Consider the following 6,000-nt stretch of genomic DNA (forward strand, 5'->3'; position numbering starts at 1 on the left):
AAGGCCTTAATCTAATATGTTAAGGTGTTGGCAAGTGGAAGAACCTCTGATATGATAGGATTTAAACCCAAAGAAATAGGTAGAATATACTCAAAGAATACAGGAAGGGGTGGGGACTCAGCTCCTCCAAAGTTTACATAATAACCACAGCTTCTCTAAAGTGAAGGTCAAAAGTGGATCAAGGAACTCCTGTACACAAGGAGGAGCGTGTCACGAATGTTTTTGTCTAGCTGCTTTCTAACAGGGGATAGGGTGGTGGAGAAATGACTCAGCAGTTAAGAGCGTCGGCTGTTCTTCAGAAGAACTGGATTTGAACCCAAGCACCCACATGGCAGCTCACAATTTTTTGTAACTAGCTCCAGGGGACCCAACTGCCTCTTTTTGCCTCCTTGGGAATTTTATGCACATGGTGCAGAGGCATACACGTGGGCTAAATACCTATATACATGAAATTAAACCTTTAAAGACTAGCTCTTTAATGTGTGGAGAAAAGGCTAGCCCATTGTAATTTCCATACTATCTATATAAAGAGGTCTGAGATAGTACAAAGAAAACAACTGGAGCTATGGGTCTGGGAGTAGTTAGCTGGGTAAAGCAGTTTCCTTGCCAGCACAAGAACCTGAACTAGAACTTGATCCCCAGAATCCATGTTAAAAGGAAAAAAAACCCGAATTGTGATGCTCGCTTATAATTCCAGCAGTGATGGAGATAAGTGAGTTCCTGAGGCTCACTGGTCAACCAGCCTAGTCTCCATGGCAAACGCATGGCTGATGTGCTCAGCTATGGAGAAATGATACCAGTCCCATTATCACCTGGCCTACACATACACAAGATAAAAACCATCAACTGGGCCATGTATGTGAATAGAGCAAGTGTAAACAAAGAGAGCATATACCCCTTATGTTCAGATAACCCAATCTCCCATCATAATAAGAGGAATATAAATTATGATATCACCTACCAGACTGGACAGTATCGCCCAAGTGCTGGAGGTATAGGCATGCATCACCATGCCAAGCATGTGCTGTGGTTAATCCCAGCACTCGGGAGGCAGAGGCAGGTGGATTTCTGAGTTTGAGGCCAGCCTGGTCTACAGAGTGAGTTCCAGGACAGCCAGGGCTGTACAGAGAAACCCTGTCTCAGAAAACAAAACAAAACAAAAAACAAACAAAAACATGTTGCATGAATATTCATGAGATGGATGGCATATTCAGAGGGGTAAGGTGACCATTTGTTCCCTTCCAAACCATAGTGAACCAGATCTCTTCTTGGCTAGTCCTTCCCATGATCCTCTTTAAAAAGAGAAGCAAACTCACTAAGAAAATGATATTATAAACAAATTGAGATTTCCCAAGGTGGTCTACCCTTTGTTATAATATATTTGTGGCAATTTGGTTCGGTTCCCTTGTACTTAGTTTCTGCTTTGCGGGGACGAACCCAAATGCAGCTTAAAAGATGGAGTAAACCTCTAAAGATCATTTCAAACACCAGGAGAATCAGCTACCAAGAAACAGGTGTAGTGTTCCGTGGTTACCTCTTAACTAACTCCTCGACTTCTGATCCTCGGTGGGAGCTGTGGAACAATAGACCCAACTGTGAGAGTCTGTGGTCGGAAATGGCTTGTCTGAGTCAGAAGTGAAGCAGAGTTTACAGTGAAGAAATAAGTGTTGACTTTGGAAAAGAAGGCACATGACTAAGGTAGGTAGATAGGGTATTTTCCTTCCATTCAATCTGTGATACCCACTTCCTTCCTGGTGTCAATTATCTGTTAGACTCCCTCCCAGAACTCAGGAGAATTCTTTAGTTATAGGACTCAGTTTGTTAACTAATACGATTGAAGAATGTGGAAATGCAGGGCTAGGTGTGGTGGGGAGGGACACAGATTCTCCTTGTTTTCTTGGAGTGTCCCCCCTCAACCCCCACCCCCACCCCTACTCTGAACTGTTCAACCACTTGGAAACTGAAGCTCATCAGGACTTCTAGAACTCAGGCCCCAGCAACTCTACTTCCCCAGAAGTCAGAGCTAGGATGGGCCAGTCCCAGCAGCCTTCACTGAGATGATCTATGGCTCTGCCTACCGTTAGCATAAACTTAGGTGTGAGCTAAAGGGACTTGCTATTAACATCAGAAGTCACTCCTATCTCTCTGGAGAATCTAAGCAGTTTAAGACTTCTGTATGCAGGAAGTAGGGGGCTGGGAGATCATGTTTCTCATACTGGACTTGAGGGAACTTGTGATTATAGATTTACTTGGGAAGAAGAGTTGAAAATGGTACAAGGCGTTTCAGGATACACAGGCCGCCTGGTGACGGGAAAGAGCAGCTGTTTTCTTGGGTTCTTGGTGGGATCTAGAGTGTTAATCATGAGGTGGTTCTTGGTGGGATCTAGAGTGTTAATCATGAGGTTGGCATTCTCCTCTTCTGGCTTCAGGGAGTTTTTCCATTTAAGATAATAGAGCAATGATGGCCAGTTTGCCCCTGGAGACATTTTAGCATTACCTTGTACCTGGTGGGTCTTGTGATAAGATAAAGGGAGACCAGGACATGCCATACATTGTATAAATAGGTTCCATACATTGTACAGGTAGGTTCCATACATTGTACAGATAGGTCCCATGCATTGTCTATACACTGCATGTTTTATTCAATCTGGGCCCCCAGGTTATGGGATGATGCCACTCACATTGAAGGGTCTCTCCTCACTAAATCCTTTCTGGAAGCGCCTCCCACATACAGAGATACTTTTAGGTGATTCTAGATCCAGCCAAGTTGACAATGAAGATTAACCATGCTCTGTCGCAGATCCAAAGGACAGGACCGAGGACAGGATTTGCAGAGTAGGTTGTGTTCAGAGTTTATCATCTGTGAGGATGAGCCGCCTGGTTACTGGTGTGATGCTGAACACTGTGTGTACACTGGAATGGTGCTGTATTTCTGCGCCATCTTACCCTGCCTCCCTCCCCTCTTATTTCCCCCTCATGCCTATGGCTCTCATCTCCTGCTTGAGACCATGGAATGGAAAATTACTGAAAATTTCCTGAGGTGAGCATATCACAGTGGTCCAGCACCATCTGCTTTAAAAATGAAATAATTTAAATATTTAAGTCTTTTCATATACAGAATTACTCCATTTTCCAATTTTATTTTCTGCCATTTTATCAAAATTGATCCACTTCAGTATATAGCCAAAAAATGTTTTCTAATATTGTTTCTTTATACATAAGACATTTAATATGAAGCCAGGACTAGTGAGGCACACTTCTAATAAAGACGCTAAGGCAGGAGGCTTGTAAGACCAAGGTCATCTTGGGCTACATAGAGAGACCTTTAAAAGACAAACAAAGAAGAAAGAAAAGAGGAAAAGCGGAAATAATGTATAATGCAAAATTGTGACCTGCTTAATCCATGTCCTCTTTCCATCCCAGCTGGTCCCTTCTTACATCATCAAACAAAGAACAGAATAGAAAAACTGAAATAGTTGACCCCAAAGAGGATTTTGTTTTATCTAATGAGCACACATACATACATACACACAGACACACATAGGCGCACACACGCACACATACACATACACGCACAAAATATGGACTAAACCTGTCACCATGCCCAGGTCCACCCACCTATAAAAACCTAATACCTGGGAGATGAGAGTTGGTGGGACGCAATCAGTTTTCTTCAAAGGCTAGGACCCTGGACGATGGGACAGAGTATCATCCCCAAAGCTGTATTTTGAAAAATGCAAGGGTGCAAAAGCCTTTGCAGTATCAGTAAGGAGCAGAGAGCATGTGTGAGAAGGTAAGTGCTAAGTTTTGTGCTTTTTTTCTTCTCCAACTAGAACACAATAAGGAACCTCAGCCTGCTGGAACTACTTTCCATGCTTTGTGTACAGAACTAAACACCGAGGACATTTGCATTTCCTCATGGTGTCTGAAGGTCAACAGGTAGTCTGGGCTCTGGGAAGCTAGGGAAAGAATATTTAGAATTGCATTTTACCACCTTATTCATTTAGACATGGGTTGGTTTTTGTTGTTTGTTTCTTTTGTTTTGCTTTTTTTTTTTTTTTTTTTTTTGAATGTAGAAATCTGGGCAAAAGGGAAAGACCTAACTTTGCAAAAGACAGCTTTCAAAGAAGGTGGCCACTGTTACAAACTTGGGGCTGTGTGAATTCATTCATATCCTTAAAGTTATCTTGCTAAAATCTAAAGATTACTCATCATGGGTTTTCTTCATAACCTTCTAAAAAACTCAGCAAGGCCCTGGTAGAGGATTCGTGTCAACATTTATCTAGGGGCCATCAGCTCCCCTCTCCTTTGTGCTTGAGCCAGGGTATAAATAAATCTCCCTTCAAGTCACTTACTCCAGATCTGCTGTGGAGCTTCCTCGGAGAGAGGCAGAACTTGAGTAAATAAATTCTAAGGAATTTTATGATGCCATTTATCTATCTACCTACCTACCTATCTATCTATCTATCTATCTATCTATCTATCTATCTATCATCTATTCTTTACCTATCTTTCACTTTCAACGATCTATCTATCTATCTATCTATCTATCTATCTATTATCTATTCTTTACCTATCTTTCAACCATCTATCTTTCTATCTATCTTTCTATCGATCTATCTATCTATCTATCTATCTATCTATCTATCTATTATATACTATTATCTATCTATCCACCCATCATTTATCTACTATCTATTGTCTTTCAATCTATCTATCTTAGTTTTTTTAATCACTATGATAAGACTACTCTGAATAAAAAGTCTTTTAAGGGGATGAGGTTTATCTTAGTTCACAGTTGAAGGCTACACTTCACCATGGCAGAGAAGTCACTGTGAGGAGAACTTAGGGAGATAGCTGATCACATTTTGTCTACAGTCAGAAACAGAGAACCATGAATGTATACTCAGTTCCCTCTCTCCTTTTCATTCAACCTAGGACCCAGCTCATGAAACAGTGCTACTCACATTTAGGTTAGATTTCCCCACCTTAACAATTCCAATCAAGAAAATCCTCTATATTCCTGCCCACATGCCAGACCAATCCAGACACTGAGACTTCCCAGGTAATTCCAGATCTTGCCAAGTTGATAATTACAACTAACCATCACATTGTTTGTCTGTTCATCCATCCATCCATCCATCCATCCATCCATCCATCCATCCACCCATCCATCCATGCATGTATCTCTCAGTCTCTACTGTTTGTCCGGCAAGATATTTTCAGCATGTGAAACTAACAGAAAAACCATTACTAAGAACCCCCCATTTTTTACAGAACACAGTCAGAGTTCTTTTTGACTCACACACAAAATGTCTTCAGCTCTCCTCCCTTTTCCTTGCATTTCATGTGGTTTGGGTAATACCAGGTCTGGAATCCCCCAGCAGGGCCACCACTTTTCTGACCTAAACCCTAATTCCATCCAATGAAATAGGACCAATGATATTGTCTGAAGACAAAATTTCATTTAGAGAAAGTTTAAAGATCAGTGTGTTTTGAAGGGTGATTTATGGATTGTGAAGTGTTTCATCTGTGACTGTCACCCTGGGAAGGTTGTTGACATGGAAGGTTGGCTTTAAAAGTGGAAAAGGGACAATGAAAACAGAAATTGAGACCAAAGTGGGAAACTGATGATTTCAAACTTTGCTCTCCCTATGGGGTTACCACAGAGACAGAGAGGCATTCCTTACCATGTTGGCTCAGGTGAGCCTGGCCCCTTATGGTGGGCTGCTCTGACATTTGTAATGTTTTGAAAACTGGTCAGTGTCAAAGTTCACTTTGATGATGTGTCACTTAGCTTGAGGGACTCCATTCTGATTTTTTTTTCCTGTTGTTCCTAAGGCATGACCTCTGTTCAAAACAATAGCCTCCCATAAATGTAATTAAGTGATGTATTTTTTTCAACTATCAGTGAGACGAGGTTTGTAAAATAAAATAATGGAAAAACAGAATGAAAAAGTATTATATCAAAAGTATTATATAACCACAGTAAATTATTCT

The sequence above is a fragment of the Mus musculus genome, chromosome 8, assembly GCF_000001635.26.
Source record: "Mus musculus strain C57BL/6J chromosome 8, GRCm38.p6 C57BL/6J".
Classification (NCBI taxonomy): domain Eukaryota; kingdom Metazoa; phylum Chordata; class Mammalia; order Rodentia; family Muridae; genus Mus; species Mus musculus.